The sequence below is a fragment of the Haemorhous mexicanus genome, chromosome 17 (genome assembly GCF_027477595.1).
Source record: "Haemorhous mexicanus isolate bHaeMex1 chromosome 17, bHaeMex1.pri, whole genome shotgun sequence".
Classification (NCBI taxonomy): domain Eukaryota; kingdom Metazoa; phylum Chordata; class Aves; order Passeriformes; family Fringillidae; genus Haemorhous; species Haemorhous mexicanus.
In genome coordinates, this window is record NC_082357.1 from 4,317,968 (window position 1) to 4,330,802 (window position 12,835).

At 39.8% G+C, this 12,835-nt stretch overlaps 1 protein-coding gene across 37 annotated transcripts in view; it reads left to right on the forward strand.

Annotated features, from left to right (window-relative positions):
- RBFOX1 (RNA binding fox-1 homolog 1) overlaps positions 1-12,835 on the forward strand; it is a 1,186,796-nt gene that overhangs the window by 1,078,606 nt on the left and 95,355 nt on the right. The window lies entirely within an intron of this gene.

A 12,835-nucleotide genomic window follows, 5' to 3' on the forward strand; every position in this document is an offset into this window, starting at 1 on the left:
TTTGATTTAGACACATTTTTATTCTTATTTTGAGGTGCTGAAAATCTACACATTCTGTTCTTACTAAGATACAGTTTAAATTGATAGTTGTTAAATTGTGCAGATATATCTTCAGGAATCTCTGTAGATGATTATTTTTAGAATTTTTTTTAGTTGAAGACCTTATTTAAATTTGCAAGGAACACTGTGAGCACTTGCTGTGCTGACAGAATTAGCACAAAAAAACCTGTGAGAGACCACACAGTGAAGCATCTTGTAAAAGCCCTCATAATTTCTCTGAACAGAATATATTTCTTCACAAATGCTGAGATGGCTTGCTTTATTTGGGAGCAATTGGTCAAGCTAGAAATCCAAATGACGAAGCCCTGGTAGGTCAGTATAGCAGATACATGATTTGCCTTGTCAAATGCTGCTTTGTAGTACAAAATAGAGGATTTTGATGGCAACAGAAAAAAAAAATATTTATCATATATTATATAGTATATATTATATGCTCTATATTATAGATTATATACATATATATATATGTAATATTATATATTGCCAGTTTATAGTTGCATATTAGGTTATGATCCTTTCTGTGTCATACTTTTGGGCAGGAATTTGTTTGTTTATTTTATTTGTTAGGATTTCTTTGCTGTAGCAGCCTCAGAGCCTGCAGTGCCTGCCAGCAGCCCCACTGCTCAGTCATTCTGATGGACCAGGGCTTCTTCTCCCTCTCTTTCTTTCTTCCTTTTTTGAATTAAATTTCCTCCTCATGCTACAGGAATCGTGGATATTGTTAATAGAATTGCATGGTAGAACTTAATTAACCTTTTCTTCTTGCTTTTTATTTAAAGGGAATTTGAGGGAGCTCAGTGGTGTGGTTCCTAATTTAATGCATCCCCCCAGTGTCTATTAGAGGCTCTTCACTTGGGTGAGTCAGGGGAGACAGAGCTGCCCATCCTTAGCTCACAATTCATTTTCCCTCAGCTGAAATGTTCACCTGACATTCTAATCAGGGGAGAGTGAAAGTGCTGAGTATATGTGTTAATAAATATATATTCTTCATAAATTTAGATAATCTCATCACTGCAGCCATTAAAACCCATTGGATGGTTCTGCAAATAACCAAAGGAATTTCAAATTGCACTGACCAATCTGAGTCTCACTCCTTGAACTGCTTTTCTTTCATTTTGTAAATAATAATTAAAGCTGCTTGTGGTAGTTTTTCTTTAGCTATTGAGGGGTCAGCAGATGAGTTCTTTACTCAGATGGGAGTGGATGGTAAAGGCTATAATTTACAATTTTACTTTTAAATCCACTTCCAGAGGTGCAGCAAAGAGCATTTTCCACATTATTTCCTTTAGAAGCAGAGGAAGGGGAAGGTTTTACACAAGTAGATGATGGAATTGGAAATGCAATTCAGGCCATATTTCTGTAAGCTGCTCTTTTATCTTTTCTTGAATGAAGTCTGTTGAAGTGTTCTCAGCTCATTATATTTCTAAATGAGTTTTTCTTCAAATAGCTGTTAATTATTGCTGTAACTTCCTCTCATATTAGTGTCTGAGTCCTGCTCACACAGAGATTGTTAGCTCATCCAGAATAAAGTCTGGTTTTATGGATTTAAAAAAACAAAACCAAAAACCTGTGATTTCCTCACATTCTCAGAGCCCAGTTTATGAAGTGTAGGCTTGGTTGTCAAACTGATTGAACAAACTTTTTTTCCTTAAAAAACAGTAAAGAAAGTCAGGGTAGAAAGTACAATGAAAGTTCCACACCTAGAAAAGAGCAAAAAAGAACCATGGAATGGTTTATTTGGAGTATATGTTAGATTACCAAATATTTTCTGAAACAGTACTGAGGCTAAACATAACTGCACATCCCAAAATCACTAAAGAAACTGAAAATCTGTTTGGCTGACCTCTTATACAAGTTAGAGAGACAAGCTTAGGTTTAGAAGCAGTTTCATAAAAATAACTGAAACATATTTTCTTCCTTTTTTCCCCCTTTCCAGTTTAAGTCCACTAACCTGCGGAGATGGTTGACTGGGATTGGTGGGGCTTAGTTTTGCAGTAGAAGTTAGGAATACAATAAAAAAGTAAATTATTCATGGAGTTTGATGAAAGACTGGCTTTGGGGTATCAGACATTGTTCTCACAGAGGTTGGTGGCTGATAAGCTAACTCTGGGATAGGCATCTGGAAAAACTCCCTTTTCAGTTTGCCTTTAGGTTGCTTCTTTGTTTCAATTGGCTGGAAATAATAGATTACACTTTAGCTATAGTTCAAGGGATCAGGTGATCCTTACAACTTTGAGTTACTAATATGGGAAACTAAGTGTGTGCAGAGAGAGACTTCAGTTGTGTTGTGCAGGTGTGAAGGATACTGGAATGCAGAAAGGAATAAAAATAATAGGAAATAACAAATGATGCCCAACAAATAAATATATTTATTTACTTCCATGGTAATACTGTTGTACAGAATACTCAATTTATATATCAAGAGAATTTACAAGAGAAATGTAGGAATCTTAGCTATGCAGGTGAGCTTTAAAGGTAAAACAGGGTAACAGAGTAAATCAATGCACAGTGAGGAGAGTGGTGGTGCTGGAGATAGCTGTGACATTGATCCTTCCTCCCTGAAGAGTGCCTTGTTTATTTGGGATGTGGCCATCACTCGATGGAGAGCAGTGATGGGAAGAGGTGACCTACAGTTGCCATTTGCTGATATGATAATATTGCTTTATTGTATGATGATTTGCTTTATGTAGTGTTTATTCTGCTGCAATGCCGTGCTAAGGTGTGGAGGCTTTAATTTCTCTGTGTCTGAGAGAGTCTCTTTGGAGCCAGGTCACAGAAAACAAGAATCTCTGTGTGTGGGGGGTACTTTTTGTACCACAGAAAGTGGAAATTTTTGCCCATCCAAGTGAATATTTCCCCCCTCCCTTTTTGATGTTCTTCCTTTGCATGTTGTTTTTTCATTATATTCTGGCATCAGCCTTTGTGAGTGATCCTTGCCAGGTGTACTGGTCCTTCCTGCCCTGTCCACCTTCACTGGGCTCCCCATCCCAGCCCTGCCTGCCATGGGACCCCCTGAAGGTGTCCCTGACCCCCCTGAAGGTGTCCCTGACCTCCTGAATTGCTGTTCCTGCTCCTGCTCTGTCACTGCTCCCCAGGGGTGCACAAGGCTGGTCATTGTCACTGGACCTGGCCTCCATCTGCTGACAAATCCAGTGGGATCAGCTAGAGCAGGTTGTTCAGGACTGTGCCCAGAGGGGTGTTGAACTCCTCCAGGGAGGGAGCTCTGTGAGGTCTCTGGCAATCTGTTCTAATCTTAGAGCACTCACAGGAAGAGTTTTCCCCAGCTCCTCCACAGAGTGTGCTGTACTGCAGCTTTTGCTCATTGCCTTTTGTTCCCTCACTGGGCACCACTGGCCAGAGTGTAGCTCCTTCATCTCTCCTCCCTCCCATCAGGCACTTATGCCTTCTCTTTTACAGGCTGAGCGCTCCTGGCTCTCTCATTCTCTCCAATCCCTTCCATGTTCGTGACTCTCATTCCATTTGGACTAATTTCCTGCAGCTCTGCTCTTGTGCCAGTCACTCCCCTGCCCGTGGGGCTGTTCCTCTCCAAGTGCAGGACTTTGCTGAACTTCATGGTGTTCCTCATGCCTGTTCCTCCAGCCTGCCAGGGTCCCTCTGCAGTCAGCCCACCCTGCCTGCTTTCATCCATCAACAGCACCAGCTGGCCAAGTCCGTTTCCTGAGAGCTCAAGGGGAGATCAATCTGTGCCCCAGCGGCTGAGGGATGTGGCTGTGCCATCCTGTGCTGATTCCTGAAGGGAACTGCAGACAGAAAAACTGCCTGAGACTGTTATGGCTTCTCTGTACAGATGTGAGATGAAAATAGAAATATTTTGGCTCAGAAGTGTCTGCTTGCTGTGTTTGAGGATGAGTAAGGGAAGAGGTCTGTTGGCAGGTTTGCCATGAGCAAGAGGGAAGGATGGGAATTAGATTTAAACTCTCAGTGCCAATCCTCCTGATTCCAGGTTTGCTGTTAGAGAATGTCTCCTCTGCCCTCTTTCTTGAGAACTTTTTCCAGGAAAGGAAACTTGATTTCAGGGGAATCCAAGTCCTGTTTGCAGTTCTTCAAAAGATGTTTCCTTAAACTTGAGTACCAGTATACAAAGCAATTCTGCAGTGGGAGCTGCATTGTGCATTCATATGATCAAGCAGAATTCATCACAACATCAGCATTCACAGCTGGATTTGAAATGATGGTTTAAACCCTTTAAAAATTCTTTGAAAAACATCCACTGTTCCTTAGATTTGTTTCTTTTTGAAGTGGGAAAAGGGAAGGACAAATGGATGTTTCCTAAAACTTTAAGTTGTCTTTCACATTAATGAAGGAAAGGTGTTGGCTGAGCTTGAAGAGAAGGATGAAAAAGAGTGATTTACCTAAAGCATAATGTTCCTTGATGTGGACTTCTCTGTGTCTGCTTGTGCCACTGGGAAACTGCAGGGACTTTGGAGAAGAGCAGGTACAGACCTGCTTTTCCACTCAAAATGTCTCAGCTCTTTGGAAATGCTGCTTGCATTTGGATGCAACCTGCTGAGATATGAGACCACCAAACACACCCAATGAGAAAAATAAATTCAGCTGTTTTTTCATGGAATGGGTAATCTAAGTTTGAGAAATTATTATCCTGCAAGGAACTGAACTGCTGCTTGTTCAATTGGCAAGTACCTCAGTATAAAAAGAGCAGTGTGATTTAGAAAATGTCTTTTTGTGACACAGAGAGCCCTCAAATTCCTCTGAATTTCAGAGGGTTCAACAGCTGACTCTTTGGGCAAAGATATGCAAGTGAGCAAATGGAATGTCACAGCAGGGACCCAGCACTAGGTGAGGGGTCAAACAGAGAAAAACCTTTTATCACATTGTCACATTTCCTATCTTTTCCTGAGCTTGAGCTGGAGCAATCAGCAGTTCCCTCTCAGCATGAAGCTCTGCTCTCACAAGTTCACTCAGCAGTTGGTTGTGTCAACACAACTCTCACAAAAAGGGACTTTACATGCATGACATCAATCTAGTTCAGAGGGGAATTCCAGAAACTAGTGTGCATTTGTTCAAGCTGAGGGTAAACAACTCATAGCCAAACCTGCAAATATTCCAGCTAAAGATACTTTCCCTTTATTTTTTCTTTTTTTTTTTTTTTTTTTTTTTTTAGGAAGTAATATCCTCTGAAGCTGTGTAGCACAGTATTTAATTAGTGCTCTTTTTTTATTTGGACAAATATTGTTAAATGTCACAGCATTGTACAAGTTAGTTGCAGATGTTAGAAGTTATTTTTTCCAGCTAGATCCTGCTGCTAGAACAAAGGCTTAATAAGCTTTATTGCAGCAGTGCAGCCTTTTATAATGTTGACTTATGAGGGATAACACTTGAAAGAATTTTTCAGCTAATTAGAACGTTTAAAAAAAAAAGGAATCTCATTCTATATTAGAGCAGCAATGCTTGTGCATGAACGAATGGCCACAGGTAAAAGTACAGTTGCCTTACTGTGTATTGATTTATGTTCTTTTCTGAATAATTTCTTCATAAATCAAGGTAATAAATGAGTTGGACAGGAGAACTTGGGGAGAATCAGTGGATTTCCAGAAACCAAGCATGCCAAGTTTTGCATCAGTCTTATCCTCAAGGACATTGTGTCCTGATTTATTGCCTATCAAATTGTGACTTAAAGTGTTTTAAGGCCTGTCATAACCATTTGGTATATTTACCTGTAAACTTTACAAAACCTTCCAACATTTCTTCATCTATTTTATCCCTCTTCCCTTAAACTTTATTATTTAGATGGCAAGTCTCTATTTCTGCATATTTAGAATGTACCACAGCTATTCCCTATTGATCCTTTCGGGTGCTTTCCAAGTCTTATTTTATGTAATTTTATACATCTTATTTCATACAATCCAATTTATCTGGAGCGGTGGGTGGAAGGAGCCTGAGCCCTGAGGTGTCAGGAAGGGCAGGTGTGTTGTTGAGGCTTTAGGTGCTCCTGAAACCACCCCGTGAGTGTTGTGGGTCCTTTCAGACACACAGGGGGAAAGGAGCTCCAGAGGGAGAGAAATGAGAGGTGAATCTGCAGAGTAAATGTGCTGAGCAATTTGTGGGGGAAAATCTCATGAGCATGGCACTATTACTGAGGATCCTGGTGGCTTCTTCTTCTGGTAATACTTTGTAAGCCAGCTTGTGCAGTGTGAAGCTACAGCTCCCACTCACATGATAAAAACCCCTCTAATCAAGATTTCTATATTTACTGTCATGGGGTTTTTTAATATGTTTGCATTGGTTGCCTGTCTGGATTTTACATTAGGCTTTCAAGCATTGAAACAAGGTCATTTTTAAACACTTTGTTCGTGCAAGTCTTACACCAGAAAGAAAACAGACTTCTGACTAACAGATGAAAGAGGAAAAACAAAATCAATTGACTATTTCTTTGTGTCTCTGTATCACTACTTAAGATTTTTTTATTTGGATTAAATTAATGCTTTTGTCCTTTGACAATATAATATTTCTTAATCTGACTGCTGTTTTTTTCCTAAGGATAAATCCAAGGAATTTATTTTAGTATCTTGTGAAAATATCACAGTAATTGAGTTTTATTATACGTAGCATGAACTTCTAAGGATGTGCATAGTGTGTATGCATTTCCTTCTTGGCTAATGGAGCCAGGATGCAGCTAATTAGGAAAGGTTTTGTTAATTGCTCTTGTGGTGTTGTGGATGGGATCAGTTGGTGGTCAGAAATATTTATTGAATTGATGCAAGCAATAAATAATTCATTGAGGCAACCTTTTATCATTCCTTCTCCCATTTCATGTTACTGACATGCTGGCATCAGCTGGATGTCCTTAACTGAACTTGCCAACTGCTTGGTTGCACACAACTCTATTTAAGCATTTTAAAAATCTTCTTTAAAAAGTAATATCTGCTCTTTATGCCAGCAAATTTGGCCCACGTTTTGAGAGGTCAAAAAATGTATGGCTTTTGGTGATTCTCCTCAGACATGATTGATCTGCTATGCCCTGAGACCCTGCTGAATATTTTAGAAGAAAAATGATGAACCAGCAAAGGCAATGTAAAGCACTATAGAAAGGCTATATTCCATATTGTTAAGGAAGATTAATTGGGGAAATAATTAATGTGGCCAAGTTATTAATTACTCTTTGGTTGTCCTGCAGTACCAGAGGCTTAAGAAGCTGATCTTATTGCTTGGATCTGTCCTCAGAATTAATGATCTCTTATTTAGGCTGCTAGCTCTCCATGCAAAGCTATCACAATAATAGCAGTGCTTTCTTGTAGCCTGTGGTATCAGCATCCAGAATGCATCCATCTAGAAATGAGAGAAATAATCACTACTGCTTGTAAGTCCTCAGCCCTGAACAATACCCTGTCTGCTGAAACCCCAGAGCATGTTCAATAGTGGAACGTCAGAAAGTGCTGAAGCAAAGCACAAAATTATTCAGGTTCTTTTTCATTTGTCAGTAAATTGGATTAAGGGATTCTGGTGGGGTGTGCTTGTGTGTGGCAGTATATCTAAAACAAATGCCCCAGTCAGAGTCAGCCACCTTACACTGTCTTCCTGGCAGTAAATTGTATTCATCTGACTGCCCAAGGACCTGGGAGAGGCAGTGTTGCAGAAGGGAGGTGGTTGGGTGTTCTCCCTCCCCAGAGGTTCACTGACACCCTGCCTGTGCCTCTCACAGCCCAAACATGTGTGCCTCACATCTCACCTCACCTCCCAAAGATGGGGAGTATTAATGAGAATAACAGGCACAGCTGAACATCAAACACACTCCTGCCACTAGGGAAATGGGAGGGGGAATGGCTCTGGGGCATTAATGGACTGGCCAGGGGGCAGGGTGAGCTCAGCACTTTGGAGAGGGGACAGCACAGCCTTCAGGACAGGACTTGGCTCCTCTGCCTGCTTCTTTCAGACCTGTCCCAGTGACTGCTTTGGTCAGTTTGCATTTGTGCTTTGGGTAGTAAAATGTTTTTGTAAAGAATATGAAACCATTATACCTTTCGTGATTTTGTTATACCTTTTGTAATCTGGGAAACATAGAGTGAAGTTAGTGGTAATGGTGAAATTACTTTGTCAAGTGGGTATAACATCAAGGGTGAAGCTGTGACCCAGCTGAAATTAAAGGGAATTTTACCATTAAAAACAGGATGGGGGTCAGGGCTTGCCCTGCAGGGTTTCACTCTCGGTGTCTCTGAGACCAAGCATCTCTGGAGTGTGAGACGCAGCTACACCAGAAATTCAGCAACATAATCGTGGAAGGGCTAGTGTTGAAGTGACCTTAAGGATCATCTAGCTCCAAATTATCAAATGCAGGCATGATTACGTTATTACATTTCTTTATTACTTTCTGCATAGCAGCAAGTCCCACATCTCTGTGCTTTTTGCATTAGATCCTGTTTGCAAGGAACAGTGCACATTCTCTTCAGGAAAGGATTCTTAAGGGGTTAAATGGATGTGGCATGAGCTGCATGCTTTGAAGCATGAGGTACTGGAAATATTTTTATCTCTAGAGCTAATTTTAAGAATTAATCTCAACTTTTAATATCCCGAAAGCAATGAGACCTTACTATTGATCCTTTTCATGAGAAAAGGATAGCAGAAGAAAAGTCACTGATACTTCTGGTAATGTTTATCACCATTGTGAAATAGCACAATAATAGAATTTTTTTCCTGTGTACATCTTTGTGTGAACATTTAAGCCCAAACAGATGGATCTCCATTTTCCTGTGTTCTTATGCTTCTGGGAAGCATGTTGCAGAGCTGGGACTTTTCAGAATATAAATTTACCAAAACAAGTATGATTAATTAATCAGTTGATCTACTTAAGAAAGCTACAAGGAAATCTACAAGCCCATCACTTTGTCAGCTCTGTTAGTGGTATATCTGGGAAACAGCATTTTCAGGAAGTCCCAAACTCGGTTTTAAATTATTCTCTTTGCTCACTTTTTATGGAAAGGTAACTTTCCAGAATCTAGATCCTTTTAAAATGGAAAATGTGCAATATTATCTGAGGGAAGTATGAAGGTGATTTACTATGCATGATTTTTTCAGTTTGTACACATTGGGCATGGTTATATTTTTGCTCAGGACGTGTATATATATATATATATATATTTTCTGCTGAACTTTTCTCGATTGCTTTTTTTATCGGGTTTACAAATCAAATCAAACAGGTATATTGCAGAGCTCTGATATTATTTTCTGTGCTTATAGCACAATGTATTGAATTATGCTTTCTCATGTACTGCTGCTGCTATTCTCTCCAGATTGAGAGAGAATGACTGTGGGGGCTGTAAATTCACTTGGCTTCCAGCACCACCGGTTAAATCAAGAGCCCTGCTCAGGCTGGAGAAGAGACAGAGCAAGTGTTCATTACACAAATCAATTTGGTCAAAAGTACAGCACAGTGGGTACCCAACCATTGCTCACACAATATTGTCAACTTAATCAAATAATGCCTAGAAGACATTCACAAGCTCTTTTTCTCTGAGAAATAACTTGATTGGTGCAGCAGGAAAAAACAGGTGCTGTTTTGAGCATTCATTAAAAAATTCAGTGGGTGCTTTCTTTTTTGCTAAATTTAAAATTCTGAAAAGCTTTACCCTATGCTGGCATGTATACATGAGATAGCCAGCACCTAATTTACCATTGATCATATTTGAAAACGAATCTGTTCCCTTTTTCTTTTTTTCCTGTTGTTTTTCTCCCTGCAAATATTTTAGAGGTTATTCCTGCTAGAATTAGGCTGCTCTTCCTCTAGACTTGATATGGGTTTAAAAGATATGCAACAGATTTGTGTTTGTTTGCAGATGATAGCAGAATGATCAGGACTTGGTAAAAGTTTCTTATGTTCCAGTAGTACTTATTTTCACTTTGTCCAGAAAGAGATAAAGGTTTAGATCCATTTCAGGCATCCCTACGGTCTGTGTTCCATTCAGCCTTTAAAAGCTGAGGTTGGGAGCAGCATCCCTGTAGGGGTGTGCAAACAGCTCTTCTGCATCTCATTATGTTGGAAACAGGGTTTGAGGGTGAGAGATTTTGTGCACACCATCCTGGTTTGGTAGGAAATGGAAGATATTAGTCAGTGAAAAAGGATGGAGGGAAAGTGGAACGCTTAAAATTCCGGTGTGAGGAACATTGCAGGGCTGGCTGTCTGCAGTGATGGATGGAAAGGGACACAGAAAATTGCTGTTAGCCAGGAAGGAGAATGGAATGGGGCTTTTCTACCCAGGCCATGTGCACAAGGCCCTCGCTGATTTCAGGTTCACTGACCATTGTTTTATTGGGTGTGGGGCCTTTGCCACCAGTGCTGGGGTGGGAGATGAGACTCCAGTGTCCAGGCAGGAGTCAGCTGGGAAATGAGGTTACATTAGAGACTGCATGAAGGTTTTAGAATGTATTTTTGAGTGAAAATTCCTTCAAACCTGGATTAAAATGCCCTTAAACGAAGAGGTGGGGGGGTTAATATTTTTTTCCAAACAAAAACCCGTCAAATTTATTTTATCCAAACAAATACTTGGTTTAGCAGTTTTCTTCATTTGTACAATTTTTGTTTCTTAAATTCTCAGGAAAAAGTTAGGAAGGAAAACCAGAAAAATCACTTTAGCAATTTTACTTCAGCGTGAAGTAAAGGACTTGAGTGAAGAATTTTAAATAATAGAAGTTTTCTGTTTCTAGAACTGAGTTAAGGAAACAAAAAGAAAAGTATTTTGCTAAAGGTAAAGAATTTCTTTAAAAGACAATAGGTATTAACTCTCCTGATGATGGATTTGGTTTAAAAAGATTCCAAATGTTTACACTGAAATTATCTTACATGTAAAAAAGAAATCTTTTTCTGAAATGCCCTCCTTGATATGGGCTTGCTTACCTGTAAGAATGTTTCAGTTCTAATTTATTTTAACACTTAAGCCCTCAGTAGCTCACTGAAGTAAAGGGAGCTCACCTCAATTTGTTTTGCTGTGAGTGAGAATTTGATTTTCTATTTCTGCATTCTGTTTTTATAACTTTCATTATAAGTCTTAAGACTATCATATATTAGGAATCTTTAATATTTTATAATTGCAAATATGTGGTGGAATAGGGGCCAGAAAGCAGCCTGGCTGCATCCAGGACTGCAGGGGTGGAGGAAGGATAATGCCTCATCCTCACATCAATTAATTTTTGAAGGACTATCAAACACCACGATTCAGGTGCTCCAGCAGTGCAGGAATTCTCCTGGAATGTATTATGTATGTGTGAGGTGAATTCCATTCTGGTTCTGTGAGTCCACAGAGCTCTGAAAGTTGCCTGGCTTGGACTTTTCAAAATCCAGCCTGTCCTCTGCCCCTGGTGTGTTTTACCTCCTTGGTGTTAATTTCTGCATCATCTTCACATTCCAGTTCCAATTCCTGGTTATCCTTGTCCGGATCTCCAGGCACAGCTGTGGATTTCTGGATGACAATGTGCTTTGTGAAGAGCCTGTTACATTGCTAAGCCTTTTCCTGTGTTCTAAATGCTTTAGCTCTGTTAATTCTGCCCCAGGGATCTCAAGGGTCGTGGACAGTTATGAATTGGTGATGACAGGGACTTGCTAAAATTTCTGGTTTTCAACCCTCGCTGCCCAGACCCTGAGACATTCTGTGCTGAAAGTGCAGATTTGATGCTTCTGAGAATAAAAATGATTTTAGAAAGTTGTAAAACCAACCAAAGACCTGGAAAATACCAGTGCCTGGATTTATCCTCTTCACCCATCGTTTGTAGCTCCATTTTAACGCCACCCTCAGAAACCTCACTGGGTTTTGTTGACCAGAATCTGTTCAGCTGCTAAGTAGGGCAGTTGCTCCCAGTGTTTTGGGATGTTTGTGGTGCACAGCTCAGCCCTTCTACTCCTCATGTCTGTGAATAAAATGAACAGAGATTACTCTTTTCCATTTGCATTTACACAGGACACTGATTATATAATTTCTTCCTTGGGCACCCTCTGTTCCTGAAGCTTAACAGCACCTTTGGAATTCTTTAGCTCTCTTCAGATTAAGCTAATTGACCTCAAATTCTTCTGGAGTGAGTGTTGTATTTCAAGAGTTTCCGGAGTGCCATCCCCCACCTGCTCTCACACACCAAATTTCTTTCCTATTTCTCTTCTTTTATGCCTGAAGGTAGAAAATAATCCCTGTGGTGTCTCTGGGTGAAACAGCTACCTCAAAATCTAAAGTTTGAATTTTTTGAGTTGATTTTATCTAACAATAGATTAGCATGGAACGTTTTTGTCTCTTGACAGCTGTATACCATATTTTCTATCTAAATCCCTAAATATTCATAAAGATAAATTATTTACTTTGTGGGCCTGTGAGTTCAGGGAGTAGCACATGAAGAGATGGGGTGGCACTGACTCTGCTTTAGGTTTACACTTGATCTGATCCCATTATTTGTTTGGATCACTTGTAAATCTTTCTTCACTGCACACAAAAGTTTGCATTTGTGTGCGTGTGTCACCGTAGCCTGTGAAACATCAGAGATGCTGCTGATGGACTGATGCTGCTGCAGAAATGAGCACCTCTATTTGTAAAGTGTTCTTAGCACAGAACTGTAGGCAATACAGATGTTAGTACTTTTAATTTGAGAACATTTGTATTGCTTAGGGAGGATATTGTTGAATTTCACTTGCTAGAATTCAACTTCTATGTAGTTATTGCTGATGTAAATGATGTGTTCTGTTTGAGTTCTTTTGCTTCCTCTTCAACAGGCTTGTTGGTACTAAAACTGCGTGGTAAGGTTTATTTTATTTAACCATTTTTAT